This window comes from Chlamydotis macqueenii, chromosome 15 (assembly GCF_036417535.1).
Source record: "Chlamydotis macqueenii isolate bChlMac1 chromosome 15, bChlMac1.mat, whole genome shotgun sequence".
Lineage (NCBI taxonomy): Eukaryota > Metazoa > Chordata > Aves > Otidiformes > Otididae > Chlamydotis > Chlamydotis macqueenii.
The window spans coordinates 12783643-12798883 of NC_141570.1; the positions used below are offsets into that span (position 1 = coordinate 12783643).

General features: G+C 56.2%; 1 protein-coding gene across 3 annotated transcripts in view; it reads right to left on the reverse strand.

The window, feature by feature from the left end:
* Positions 1–15241, reverse strand: part of LOC104474960 (ankyrin repeat and fibronectin type-III domain-containing protein 1) — a 233196-nt gene extending 217955 nt beyond the window's left edge. For 2 of the 3 annotated variants that reach the window (XM_086759443.1, XM_086759441.1), the window contains exons 1-2: positions 14615–14752; positions 9275–9397 (exon numbers count right to left, since the gene is read on the reverse strand). The gene's annotated coding sequence lies outside the window, so the exon portion shown is untranslated. Of the gene's footprint in view, positions 1–9274; positions 9398–14614; positions 14753–15209 lie in introns of those variants that run through there. The other variant, XM_086759449.1, reaches the window with a different exon arrangement.

Genomic DNA, 15241 nt, shown 5'->3' on the forward strand with positions numbered 1-15241 from the left:
AAAAGGGCAAGTGATGCAGAAACAAACCGGCACTAAAGGCCAGGCAGCTTCCCCCACCCCGCAAGGCTGAAGGAAAGCCCCTCCAGTTTGCTGGAGAAGGCTCAGCACAGCAGCGTCCCTTCTCCAGCCCCAGCCACCTCGCCCCCCTGCTCCGACAGCCGCCCGCTTCAGCCCCAAAACCGGCAGGAGAGGCCAACGCCAGCTGAGCCACAGCTGGGAATCGCATGCCACCGCCCCGTGGGGGAGCCCACACCGGGAGATGGCCATCGCTCCAAAGCATCACCTGTACAGAGCTGCAAACTGCCTCTCCATCCTTCTGAACACGCTGGGGCCCCCAAAACTGCATCACACCAGGGTTGGATAGCGTGCCCAATCCACGCTATCCACTCTGCTGAAGAGGAGGCTGCCATGGCAGCCCCGCTCAGCACCTCTTCCCCGCTCCTGCAAGATCCCCCCTGCCACTTGGGCAGCAGCCACGACTGCCAATTAAGTCACCACAAAAATAAAGAGCGAGGCCACCGCTAGGAACTGCTGCCCACCCTTTTGCTTCCTCCTCCAAATCCCACTCGCTTGGTTTGAGAAAATAACAAGCTCAGCCTTAAGCCCTGCTCTTCCCCCCAGTAAACTCATTCTGCCCAGATAGAAACCCACCAGCCTGGGCAACCCAGCCGCCAGATACGTGTGGAAAACAGAGCAACCTCAAGCCAATGCAAACAGCATGAGACTCCTTCTTCAAAGTCGAAAGTTTGAGCCCAGGGCCTCTGACACGCTGAGTTTCAGGACAAGCGATATCCTCCCCGAGCTGGAGATGCCACAGTCTGCGCCCAAGGAGCAGCTCTGAGGAGCTGCAAACCAAAGCAGGCTCACAGAGGGGCTCGGGCAGGGGACAGAAAAGCCAGACCTCACTCCTGCTCCTCCAGAAACACCGGTCTGCTGGACGGCAACCATGGTGAAGTCCCAGCCAGCCCCTGAGCTGCGAGATAAGAAGCTTCCACCAGCAAAGCTTCCCAGCACCCAGAGCAGGAGGCCACTGGAAGCAGGGCCATCGACACAGACCCGGGAGGGCAAGATGGGATCTGGATCCAGAGACAACCGCGGGTCCCCACAGCTTGGGAGCATGCGGGAGAAGGAAGCTGGGGGACAGAAAACAGCCATTCTCAGAGGATCTGGCTTCAGCTGAAGCCAGCCTCACAAGGTCAATGCTCTGGCAGGGACTGGGAATCTTAGAATCATAGAATCATAGAACAGTTTGGGTGGGAAGGGACCTTCAAAGCCCATCCAGTCCAACCCCCCCGCAAGGAGCAAGGACATCTCCAACCAGATCAGGTTACTCAGAGCCCCGGCCAACCTGGCCTGGAATGTTTCCAGGGATGGGGCATCCACCGCCTCGCTGGGCAACCTGGGCCAGTGTGCCACCACCCTCACTGGAAAAATATCTTCCTTATGTCCAGTCTGAATCTCCCCTCTTTTAGTTTAAAACCCTGACCCCTCGTCCCGTCACACCAGGCCCTGCTGAAGAGTCTCTCCCCACCTTTCCCACCAGCCCACTTTGGGCACTGGGAGCCGCTCTCAGGTCTCCCCGGAGCCTCCTCTTCTCCAGGCTGAACAGCCCCAGCTCTCTCAGCCTGGCCTCACAGCAGAGCTGCTCCAGCCCGCCCATCATCTGCGTGGCCTCCTCTGGACCTCCATCTTCTGAGATTATGTCTGCTACTTTAACTTTAAAAGGTTCAGATGGCTAGTCCAACACTGTCCCTGGCAGAGGACAGTGAGCACGCTGCACCCCACATCGGTCCTAAACCAGACCCTCACTCCCTGATTTGGCACACAGGCAGCAGGAGCTGCTGTGGAAGTGCAAGCTTTCGCGCAAAGGTCACACCAATTTTCCCCAAGGAGTTTCAGTGCTCTCCAGCTCAGTAAAGCAAGCAGGAGCCTGACCTGCCTGTGCTCACCTGAGCAGCGCAGCAGGGAGTCACAGAGCAGTAGATGCCTGGGCAGAAAAGACAACGCTGTGTTCAAAACACACCACTGCAAACTCAAACTGCCACTCCCAAAAGAAAGCAGAAAGCCACAAGCTGGGTTTTACCCCCAAAACCCACGCCGAGATGACATAAGAGACTGCCTTCCCCTAAACCTCTGGGTCCTGCTGCAGCCCTCTCCTCGGAGGGGACACCGGCGGCAGCTCCGGAGCGCACGCCCGCGCCGCAGCGCCCAGACGAGCTGCACCTCGGCTGCGGCGCAGGGAGTACGTAGCACGTTTTTACCGTATTCTGTCCAATTCATTTCACTGCAAAGGGAGAAGGGCTGGAAAGATACACTTGAGCTGCAGAAGCAGGAGTGGTTAAAAAAAAGAAAAGATCAAAGGTCTACCGTTTAAAATTAATTAATTCAAACCTGAACTATTAACATAAATTAAAAATTCAAACCACATACAGGGCTGCTTTTCTGTCCAAGTAATTCTCAAGAACCTCTACCGCTGCAAGATAAGGTAATCGCACATTCCATTCATTTGCGGCATGCACAGCGGAGGTTAACCTCCACTTAATTAGCGCTAATTTTAATTTTGCAGGAAGAGGGCCAGCACACTTCATAAGAAATCCTCTTGACATGAAAGCTCGCGGGAAGGGAAGAGGAGCTCTTTACGCTGCCTCTTCCCCTCTCCCTGCGCACGCACCACCCCCCTGCAGCCCCTCAGCTGGAGGGGCAGAGGCGTTTCTCAGGGGACCACGGCTGCCGAGGAAGCGGTGGCAAGGGAAAGAAAAAAAAAAATCGTATGATTTCATTTCTGCTAAGGGGAACGGAGACGCACACGGATACCAAACAAACGGCAGAGCTACCGGAGAAAGGGTCGCAGAGAGCCCATGGACCAGATGCACGTTGTGCCCCGGTTTGCCTGCGAAGTAACGCAGGAAAATCAGTGCCGAACCGCGCTGGAGCTGCACCACGCGTGCAAGATGGGACAGCTGGAGAGGAGGCAACGTGGAGAGGCCCAGCCTTGGGATAGCCCTTCCCAAGCGGCCTGCGGAGCTGGGTGAAACCCCACTGCTCTCTCCCCTCCCACCCGACCAGGCTTCGAGCCAAACCCGCATCTGCTGGAGCTCGCGTGGCTCTGAGGGCGGCCAGGTCTGGCCACAGCGCGACTCCTGGGCTATTTACACCTGCGGCCTTCCACACCAGCCATCCAGCCTTTCAGCAGCAGCCGCCCGGGCCCTGTTCAACCTCCACCACGCCAGCTGCCCCGCCGAGTCCTCCCCCACCAAACCAGCCCGGGCCGGGAGTCAAGGACCCGGAGCTGGAGCCTGGGAAGGCTCCCGGCACCCTGACACGCCGCCAGCTTTGCCACTGGGCATGGCTGAGCCTCCCCCCACGTCCTGCCTTCAGCTCTGCCTCTGCCCAGCCTGGCCCAGTTTCCAAAACAGTTTCACGCACGCTTTTGGTTTAATCTATGCAAACAAAGGCGTACTGCAGAGAGGCCTGCAGCGCAATTAACCCAAATCAATGCAAACCATAATTCAAAGCGAGTCAAAGACTTCCACCCTGATTTTTTTGTAAATTTGCCTAAGCCGGTTTAAACACTTCAATCCCCATCCTGTCCAGGGCTCCTCTGCAAGTGGCAGGCTCTGCTGCAGGGTCACAGAGGGCCGCACTTCCACCCCCCTGGGCCAACGCCAGCCCCTGGAGCCCCCGGTCCAGCAAAGCCAGCATCCCCAGGAGCCACGGGGACTCCCACCCTGCTTCTCCCCTTTGGGCCAGCCCAGCTGGCCCACCTGAAATCGTGCCCAGCCCAAAGCACCAGCTCTGCGTCCACAGGGCACAGCCGAGGTTCCGCTCGCACCCAGGGGAGGGGAAGGACCAGTTCTCAGAGACAGCGAGATCCCTCTCTGGCCACGGCTGTGTCCAACACTGACCGCCTCGCGTGGAGGACGAGGCTGCCAGCCTTGGGACGGTGTCCTGCGCACATGAGACAGACGTGCTCATTTCCCTTCATGCTACCTTTAATCTGAAATCCTTGTCCCATCCCCGTCAGCACCACTAACATCTCCTGCCACCACCAAGCCAAGTAAACCGGTGACTTCATCGCGGCTTCCTTCACCTAAATTGTCTCGGGAGACCCCGCTGCTGCTTTCCAGCAGGCACAGCATTCTCCGAGCACAGCTGCACGGCCCCCACTTCCTTCCTCTCCGCAGACCTCTGGTTCGCATCCACTGCTCCAAGCCCAGGGAAGTTTTAACCTCAAACTCACCTCTGCCGACACTGGCTCCACCGCAACGCCCATGCGCTTTGGGACCAGCAAAACCAGCAGGCAACCACTCCGTCTCCCAGAGACCCTCCTCTCCAGTGCTCCCACTCACAGTAAGAAGCTTCCAGTGGCTCTTCAGGGTTGGTGGGACTGATCAAGTCCAGAGCAGAGCCGCCCTCAGGAGAACAAGCAGGGCAGGAGCCATCACCAGCCCACAGTGAAGCCCAGGGGCGGGCAGCACCACCACCACTCTGCTCCGGGATCAGAAACTTCCCAGAGCACGAGGCAGAGGCATGCTGGCACCCGAGCCCCCTTGTCCCCAGCACCCGACCAACATGGGACGGTATTAGCAGGCTGGGGTGGCAAAGCACGGCCAGCCGGGGAGGGAAAACACCTGCAACATCTGCAAAACCTCCGGAATATTTTGGAAAGAGATATTTTGAATCCTTCCATTATATATTCCTGTGAAGCACAGCAAAAAGGCGTTGGAAATAATAATTTTATTTCAAGCTTTCTGAGGGACCAGATTGCCCAGCCTTCTCCAGTAGAAGTTTCTAGCCAGAGAGATGCTTTCCAGCGCCGTCCCCAGCAAGCAGGCTGGCAGCACGCTCCCGAAGCTCCCGCTGACCCTGGCCAGGGCTCAGCAAGGACAAGGAAAGCAAACACATTTTGAATAAAATCAGCCCTTGGCTTCAGGCTCTCCTGGTAGCTCGTCTGCGTTCCCAGCCCAGAGCTAACTCATCAGTGAAGGCATCGCCGCTGATCTGGAGGGGCTTTGGCTCAGCGCGTGAATTCTAACAGACACCTGCCCCCTCGCACGGGGCAGCACCGCGGGCCAGAACCGTGCCTCAGACAGAGCCTGATCCTCCAGCACCGCCCGAGCCGCAGCCAGCCTGCTCTCCGAGCACATTTCACTCTCCAGAAGATGCATCCCCCACCTGCCCGCTGTTCACTCTCGCTTTGCGGCCGTGGGTTCGGGAGCCGGACGCCCGGGGCAGCTGCGTCGCGCGCACCAACGGGCAGGGCCGAGCGCGACGAGCACCGGCTGTGCCGCGGGAACAGCGAGGTTATCGACACGCGCTTGGCGTGCTCCTGAAGAGCGGAAGTGGGGACAGTTCCAACCAACCCAGCACAAGAGAGCCCACAGACCACAGCATCATGCACGCTGTTTGTTGCTGGATTTTTTTTTATTTTTAGGGGTTTATCTAGTTTTTTTTTTAATGGCTCAATTTTCCCCTTAATTGGCACAATTGTTTTTAACCCTGCTCCCGGAGCTGCGTTGCCATGGTTACCCCGCAGAAGCCTCAGCCAGCGAGGTGTATTTTTAGAATTGCCAAAATACACATCTCTCACAGAGCTTTTCCACACAAAGCTCTCCTTGTTCCGTGAGGCGGGAATTAAGGGCATTCAATGGAATTAAAACGTGGGAAATTCAAAAGCGATTAAAGGAGAGGCCCACGGCACAGCCGGAGCACGGCGTGAGCCCCGTGCAGGGCCCGGCTGGGTCTACAGCCTCACTAGGGCACGGTGACGCAGCCAAGGTGACCAAGCGCTGCGATGGATGGACAAGGGCTCTGTGGGACACCGAGGAGAAAGAGTAGTTGGACAAGCCAACAAGCCCGTCGAGAGCTTGAGTCTCAGGGCTGAGGGACAGATCAACGCGGGCAACGCTGCGGTGAGTGTCTGGAACAGACCACTTGATCAGGACAATGTGGATGAGATCCTCAGAGAACTGGAAGAAGCCTCATGTTTGCAGATCCCAGTCCTCACAGGGGACACGAGCAAACTCAGTATCTGCTGGAGGAACATCACAGCAGGGCTCAAGCAAGGTGGGTGGTTTCTGGAGAGCACTGGTGACAGCTTCCTGGCACTGGATAGCAAGAGGCCAATGAGAGGACACATTCTGCTGGGCCTAGTACTTACACATGAGGAAGAACTGGTCAAGGATGGGAAGGTCATGAGCAGCCTTGGCTGCAGTGGCCATGAGATGGTGGAGTTCAGGATCCCAAGAGGGGTGAACAAGACAACTGGCCTGCAGACCACAGCCCTGGGCTCCAGGAGAGCAGAGAGTGGCCTGTTCAGAGACCTGCTTGGAGGAATCCCATGGGAAGAGGGAAGAACAGTGGTCCAGGATACTCAGTTGATTGTCATGTATGACGTCCTCCAAGCTCAAGAATGATTCATCTCCTGGAAACCAAGCAGCGGTGGCAGGAACTCCGCATGGATGAGCAAGGAGCTCCTGACTGAATTCAGACGTTAAAAGGAACTACACAAAAGGTGGGAGCAAGGGCAGGTGACCCAGGAGGAATATCAAGACATTGAGTCTGTCAAGGGTTGTGCTGCCAGTCAGAAGAACCTTGACAGGCTGCAGAAATGGGCCCACAGGAATCTCACAAAGTTCATCAAGGAGAAACATCAAGTCCTGCCACTGCCCCTTCCCTGCACCCACACCAGTGCTCCTGAGCCCAGGGACCCAAACCACCACGTTACAACACCAGCACACAGCTTTTTGTCTGTTCGGTTTCTTGAATTGACTCCCCACAGGAGGAGAATCAGACCAAGGGTATGGGAAGGAGCAGGAGGGCTACGACAGATGACAACTCCGTAATCACAGACCCAGTCTGTTTGCCAGGAGCTTGTAAATCCAGCTTTGGAAATTTGACTGCTGCATGGACCTGCTCCTCTGCTGCTTGTCTGTGTTGTGAAAGCTCCTGACACACTTATACTCAAGTATTTCCTCCCAGTCGTTCTTATTTAGGGCAGAGTCCATCAGACCGTCACCTCCAACACCCCACGCAGGTGGTGGGGGAGCACTGATGGGGCAGTAGACCCAGCAGGTTCCCTGTGTACTCTAGACAAATGAAACTTCACCGTTTATGGCCAGTTAGACAGGCAAACCCAGCAGCCCGCAGACTGCCTCCATTCCAACACACCTGCCACCCCTCCAAGAGAGAGACACTACCCACCATCGCTCAACTTCAGGGGGAAAAAATACATCTGAACAGAGCCAGAAGGGAACACCAGGAAGGAACTGGAAAGTATAGAATTAGTAATGTTTTAGCTGAAGTCAGCAAGTGGATTAAGTGGCTCCAGCATGGACTTGGCCTTTTGCAGAAAACATCTCACAGAAAAGGAAAACTTCAACATAAGCTGCTGAGCTGCGTGCACTCTAAGAGCCCGACCCAGGTTCTTTCACGGGAGAGCACAAGGAAGTGGAGGCCACAGCGCCGGCAAGAGCTGATTCCCGCACTGGCTCCGCGGTGCCGCAGCTCTGCTCTCCCTCCGCCCCGCTGCAGGGGAGCTGCCAGGCAGACACTGAGCAACCACCACTCATCTCCAGCACGTGTGGGATGGTGGAGTTCAGCCTGACTTCTGATTAGACGCTACACTGACTCAATTTACAGGTACGGGTCTACCAAGAGACACCAAGAGCACGTAGCTCCTGCGTTCCTGCAGCCCTCTCCTCGCTCCCCTGAGCAAGGCACACGAGAAGGTGCCGCCTGCTGCTGCCCATCATCGCAGCTCTCCTCTTGCCACGCAGCAACTGGATGTGCAACGGCACATGCATGAGCCTCTCCCGCCTAGCACACCAGGCAGCCACCTGCATCGCATCCCTAAGGAAAAGCACGGCCCGCTGACAGTCATTTCTCCTGGGTCAAGTCACCACCACAGCGCAAGGAGGGCAGCGGCACTCAGCACTCTGTCCTGTCCAGCTGCACTCAGCTCTGCTCGTCTGTCCTGGCCACAACAGGCTGCCTTCTCAGAGAATACACCACTGACAACAGAAAAAAAAACAACAAACAAACAAAAAAAAAAAAGATAGTAGAGGATGTTTTCTGTTTCGGAGAGCAGATGTATTTGACAGCCCCTGGGGTCTTAACAATTTACAGAGATTGAAGAAAGGAAGAGTTTGGAGAGACACCTAGCATGGTGCATCTCAAACGGGATCACAAAAATGAAGAAAGCAGCAGCAGAATCCAAAGACATTTCCACTGCTAATGCTTCTCTGAACACCCCTAAGGACAGCTCTTCACAGCGGAGCCGTGCTACGGACCACCACTGTTCCTGGCTGAGGCTGGGTTCTGCCATCATCACTCCAGGGGCACCGTGTATCTGGAAAGATGCCTTCCCAAAATAATCTGCACAATTAATTTCAGTCAGAGAAGTCTGCCAGCGGCTATGCTCACGCTGTCCCATCTCTTTCACAAGGACATGAGTAATTACTGAGCACTCTAGCTACTAAAACTGATTAAAGCAAAACAAACTAATTTTGTTACAAGGCAATGATCTGACCTCGTTAACGATGTGAGTAACTCGCTAACAATATTTTTCTCTTACGCAATGATGTCTTTCATTAGGTCTCAAGCTGTTTGACAAAGAAGCTCAGTACATTCCTACAAACCCATTCGGCACGGGAGGAAACCCAAGGCAGCGTCCGTGTATCCAGAGCGCTGCTCCCTGGGAAGCAATCTGCATCCCATGCTGTGAGCATGGAGAAACGCCACCGGCCCAGCCAGAAACAATAGCCTGAGGTGCCGGGGGTGCGGGGCAGCCTTCCCCCTGCCTCTTCAAAGCAGGCACCAGGACAACAAGCAGGTATGCCCCAGCCAAGGCAGGTCCCTGCCAGACCTGCACAGCAGGTTTCCTCCCTAATCACAAGCCCACAGCTCATCTCCTCCTTTTGAATGAAGAGCTTTGGGCATCCAGACTCACTGTGAAGCCTCGTAGCAGTTAGAGGTTTCGCTATCCTGTGACATTTCACATCGTAGTTATTAACCCCCAGAAAAACCCTGTGGAGCCAACCAGCAGCTCCCTAAAGCTCCCTCACACCTCCCCTCTCAACAGACATCAGCCATGAAACAGAGCTACCAGCTGCCCCCGAGCCAGTCCCAACCTCCTGCACGAGGGATCACGCCGGCAAGGATCCTTCCTGATTACTTCCACGAAGAGCCGCCTTCCCGGGTTACGTCTTCCCCTTTGGGAGGATTAGTGCACCTACCATGGTAATCATTAGTGTACTTAACATGGTAATCTCACCTCAGCGTAACACGCAGATGCCGCCGGGAGTCCCAAACAGGAGTACACTCGTGTTCGCTCAGCACGTACCAGCTCCAGAGCCCGGGGAACGAGCTGCCCCAGCAAAAGCGTCTCTGCTCGCGCCTGGGAAGGAGAAGGTAGGGTCTGTCAGGTTTCAGGGACAAAGCAGAGGGAAGACTCCCCGAGTGACACCCCAAGGGCTGGAACACAGCTCCTGCTGCTCAGGAGGGAGAGGGGCTGGGATCCCAGCGGGCAGCAGCCGGCAGATTGGGAAGCAGGCCGCGGCACAGGGAGGGTAAAACACTCCTCAGGCAGCACCACCTGCAGCCAGTGCTCCATTTAACCCACCCGGCACTGCCGAGGCGAGCCGACCACCACTGTGGCACAGTCACAGCATGGGTCACCCCTGAAGGCCAAGCTGAGGGTTTCCTCCCTGCTTACAACAACAGGGACAAAAAGAGCTCAAGATTCTGCTGCCACATAACCCCTTCCCACCCTTCCCTCTGCCCTGCAGCCAAAAGCCTCCCAGCACTTGCTAATCACTAATTAACAAGGTCTTAGAGCTCTGCTCTTGGGGATCTGGGAAAAAACAGCTCTCTCCATCTCACAGATGAGGAAGAGCCTGCACAAAAGGAGATGACTCTGGTCCCCACAGGCTACAGGCACGTCTGGGGCCCAGCGACTCCAAGCAAACACGCGTGGCATTGCAGGGCTGCACGCAGTAGGGCAGCCCGAACGTCCGCAGCTGCTGTGAAGTTACGGGGACGTGTCGCGTGCACGCGCCGCGCAGTTCCCAGCCACATCTGAAGCACAGGTCAACAACAGTACTGGTATATTCAGCTTAGGAGGCAAACATGCATTTAAGGAAGACATTGGTCCCATTTCCCCTCTGCACTGTCAAAAAGGGATGGTTTTGAAACAAAATAGCAGGGAAAAGAGGAGGCCAAATCTAAGAAGCTCAAGCACAGCCAGAGGGCAACTGTACTCTTCCTAGTTTAATGACACACCAATAAACGGTAAGGAGGGAAGCTTGCAAGTGAAAGAAGAACAAATACCTCAGTTGGATTTCTAGGGTCTCTGTCCATATGCGTACGCTCCTAGCACTCTACCGAACACTGAGTACGTGACAGGCAGCCGACCCGCCCGGCTCTTACCCCTTGCAGGCAGCTCCGAGAGGCAGAGCCGTCCTCTACCACGGCAGAGCCTGCAGCACTGTACGGGGCGATGTCAACCCCGGACACCTCCTGTAAATTAAAACAGAGCAAGCACGGGGTTTTATACTGCCTGTGCCCAGATCCGGGCTGGGTACTGGCATGGCAGTGACTTACAGGCACGCACCAGGTGTTTGTCCGGGTGCTCTGCGACCCACGGCAGCTGCAGGGGGAACAGGGACAAGGCCTTAGGACAGGCAGCTCGCTGCCTCTCACTTGGGAGAGGGCCAGCCCCAAAGCACCCCGAACAGGGCCAGCACAGGCACTACGCCCCCTGGAAGCCAGGGGAACAGTAAGGGAAGAGACGACAGCTCGGTGACAGCGACATCGATGCGCGCAGTGCAATGCTGCGTCTGCCAGCACACTGGTCAGCCCGGCAGGACCAGACCCCAGCGGCCAGCGGGAACGGACGGCATCAGAGCGGCCCAGGGACCAAGGGGCTCCTCACCAACCAGTCCTCAGTCGCCACCATTTTAGCATTTCATTCTTGCCCTCAAGCCACTTTTCAGTCACTGAAATCCTCCTGTAAGTCTGGAAGCCCTTCTGCCTTCACGTCTCTCCGTGAGCTTCACAGCCGTCAAAAGAAAACAATTCTACTAAATCCACCCGGTTCCCCTTTCCAACTCCGCTGTCGCGCAGATACCGACGCTCTGAAGGAGAGGATCTCAGCCCGGGACCCAGACCTTGCTTCACACTGAATGAGCTCTGCCAGACAGCCAAAAAAAGATCACGTCGGTCATTCTGCTTCAGAGCTAGCACTCATCATTTCTCAGCATGGAAAATTACATTTCCTACATGTAGCTAACACGTGGAAAGCTTTCAAAGGTCAAAAAAATGAAGCCATCAATTTATCACAAGAAATAACTTCCTACTAAAGCTCTGAAAGCCTGGGCTCTCAAGCGCAAACGCTCCACCTACAGCAAGCTGGGCCAGACCCGCTCGCCCAGGGCTGCGAGCGCCAGCGGGCGACTCTCAGCATCGCCCGGTCGGGCTGCACACATCCGGTACCACTGAACGGCCACCGTCGCTCCGAAGGGGACCCAAGCATGAGATCATCGGTGGTACAGTCCCTCCCTGTGCCTGCGGGTCAGCCTGGCAGAGCGGACCCTCGCTCCCCAGAGAGGGGGCCTGTGCTCTTGCGCTGCCTTCCTACAGGCACCGTCCCGGAGCAAGGTCACCCACGGGGTGATCCCAGCCAGCCGCATCCTATCCCCTGCCCTTGGTGACAACATGTGGCTGAGCAAAGCGTTGCTTGACCAGCATCGCAGCACCCAGGCGCGCTGCCAGCCCTTCCTTCAGGGAGGAAGAGGAGCAGCAAGGCAGTCGGATGGCCCCAGCCGCAGGGGTCCCTCTCCCACCCTGCCCAGCAGCCAAAGGCGAGGAGAGACCAAGGAACTGGTTCCACCTGAGCAGCAGCACCCAGCCCACCCTGTAACTCTGCCTGGACAATTCAGCGCCACTGGAAAGGCACTGCTGTCCCCAGCTCTGCGCAGCCTCCAGCTGCACGGCCTTTCCTCGTACCTTTTGGCATCCCCAAAAAAAGCAAGCGTGCCCTAGCTCTCAGTGGGAGGGCACGATTTGGCCCACACACTCTCATTCTGACCTAAGAACACAGAGATCCCTGTGTGGGGCTTTGAGACAACCGCATAAAATAGCAGGAGGCTCCAGCAGCATTTGCTGGGCAGACAGGCACGGGGGTGCAGGAAAGCAGCAGGGTCGCGGGGCTGCCCGGGGTGAGGAGCCGCGGGGGCTGAGACTTGTCCCTGCCTGCTTAAGGGCCCGCAGCCCTCAGCAAACAGGCTGTGGCATTTCACACAGCATCCCTCGCCTGCCACAGCTGACCACAAAGATGTCACTTACCATCTCGACAAGCAGGGAGAGACTCGAAACAAGTCAGGAGGAAAGGGCAAGAACAGCCTGGAGAGGATGCAGGCTGCAAGGAGAAACTCCACTCTGAGCTGAGCTCAGCCCCCCCAGCCCTCGCCGCCACACTGAGCTCAGCCCAGGGCTGGTGAAGCAGCCAACGCACATTTCTGCTTCTGGGAGCCAGACAGGCCCCCCGCAAACAGCGGCTGCGGCCGTGCCCCCAGCGCCACGGCAGCTGGAGAGAAGCCGGGCACCAAAGGGCATCCCCGTGCCCTCGCCAGCTCCCGCGGCCGGGAGCCAGGGCAGACGGGGCTCTCGCTTACCCTTTGGCTCGGCTCCCCACCACAAGCGACGTCCCCTGCAGTTGTACTCCAAGCGCTGCCCAGGCTTCCCCAGCCACGCTGCTGCTGGCTGCAGACACAGGGACTTCCAGCGCTCGGAGGGGAGCGGAGCAGCGTGGGCTGCCAGCCCCCGCCCCGCACGGCTCCCCTGCAGTTCCCAACCCCTGCGAAGCCGAGACGTGGAAGGCAAGAAACGAGAATTACTGTCGCTGAGCTCGGAGCAAATGACAATCATTTGCCCTCTTGAAAAATTTAAATCCCTAAAGCTAACAAGAAGAGTGTTTGCTCTCAAGTTGCAAGTCACTGGAGGTAAAGACCTGATAATTAAGACCCACTGCTGTAATGACTGCCACTCTGAGGAGAACACCTCACCCTTTCTGACCACTGATTTAATTATCTTGTAGGAGCACAGGGTACACGTCAGCACTCAAGTTCTCACCCAGACGAACACCAAAAGTGCAACCTGCTCCCCACTAACATCACAGCAGATGTCACTGAGACCCTTCTGACGGCTCCTTGCACCGCAGAGGGCAGGGGATGCCTCATCCCAAAAAAAGCTCTTCTCCAGGAAGAGACACCAAGACAGCACCCCCTTCCTTGCAGAGGCTCTGGCTCTTCCGCGGCATCCTCACCAAAAGGATTTGCCTTCCCTACACCTCCAGCAGCCCGGCCTGACACGGCTCCAGTGTGCAAACACAAATGGACCGTAGGTGCCCTGGCTCTGGGAAGCACTTGGACAAGTCTTGTCAGCATCAAAGCAGATGTGGATTTTTGCTTAGCAGAAGGGGAGGAGGAAGGACATAAACTAATTCATGCAACTATTATGAGAAATAACAAGTTTTCGTAACTGTAGATGAGACAAGTAACTTTAAAAAAAAATACATGTATCAACCAAGATCACCTTTGGGGGGGCGAAAGCTGCAAAGGTCAAGTTTCAGGTCCCAGGGACAGGATGGGAAATTTCCCACATAACAGCACTGCCTTTTGGGGAGGAAAAGCAGCTACCCAGCAAGTACAAAACTCCTCAAAATGCAGGATGACTTCCAGGGACCACATGGGAGTTCTCAGCACCACAATGAAATTAATTCAGGGAAGTCAAGCAGAACGGCCGCACCCCGGAGGATGATACCATCAGGGGAAGCCCAGGCTTAAGATGTACAAAGCAGCTTTCCCTGGTTTTAATTATTTCTAGGGTTACTGTTTGACAGATAAAATATTTACAATAAAGAAGGAAGACAAATAGCTCCCTCCCTATTTTACTGCTGTAATTGTCAAGAAAAGGTACCTGCAGGGGAAAGACAGCGAGGATAAGTGAGCTGCTCCCCAGCACCACGCTCTGCATCCCCTTTGGAAGGGGACCACGCAGGAAAGCTGAGCGTGGGACACACACACACCAGTCCTTTGCTTGCACCCTTTTCAGAAAGGCAAACACGCATCCAGCCCAGCCGAGGACCAGCCCCGGGCTGCTCATCCCCACGTTTAAGCATCCTGCTGACTCCCGGCCTAAAGGAACCAACAGCCAGGACTCGCCACCTCAGTCTTTTTTCTTTAAAAAGACACGTAACTTCATACTCGGGTTCAAGAAGCACATCCAGATGTACGGTGTTCTGAGGAGAGCCGTTTCTGCTGGTTTGGCTGGCTGAACTTCAACGCCGCCTATACGAGAACTTCCCTTGTTCGCCCATTCTCGGACAAACCTGAGAAAATCCAACTTTCAGCAACAGAAAAGGAAAATAACCTGTGAGGGGGGACTGGGCAGAGCTCAGAGCTGCTCCACACCGTGACGGGCCGTGGCTGCGGGAGCCAGGCCACCAGCGGGCAGGCTGGGAAGAAAACAGCCCATCATCATCTCACTGGAGCTCACATCTTCTATAGAAATCTCCTTGGAGCCCAAGAAAAAAAGCCCTCACGACGGAATTCACCTGCCAGATGAGGACGCATCAGGGCACACAGCGATGTGCCGGGATTACTGCAGGAGCAGCTGAGCCCGTTCCAAAGAGCAAACCTCCTCTGCAGCCAACGCAGGCACAGAGACAACGAAACCTCCCTGAAAAAGTGAAGATCTGGTAGGAAAAAAAAAAAAAAAGGCGCTGGCAACACAGCAAGGGCCTGCGCCCGCCCCTGACCGCCCGGCAGGCTCTTTTCACGCAAAAGCACTGAAAGCGAACAGCAAAACAGCATTGCAAGAGCATGAAGTAATCCCACCCTGCAGCGAGCGTGTTCCTACCCAATTAGCCACTCCAAGTGTGAGGGGAAAAGGGAAGGGGGGTCGGGGGGGGAGCGTGCTGCATAGCCAAGGAGATGTTTTGCAACTCCCGGGCTCCCGCAGCACAGCCCTGCGCTGCACCAGCCGCGGGCGAGGCGGAGGGAACTCGCGGGGGGGGATACGGGGGGAGGAGATGGGGGAGAAAGGGGAGAAAGGAAGAAGATGGGGGGGAGAAAGGGGGCAGGAGATGGGGGAGAAAGGGGATAAGGGGGGGGAGGAGATGGGGGAAGAAGGGTCCCCAGCCCGCTCACTTGCTCCGCCGTCCCTCGGGCCCCTCCCGCAC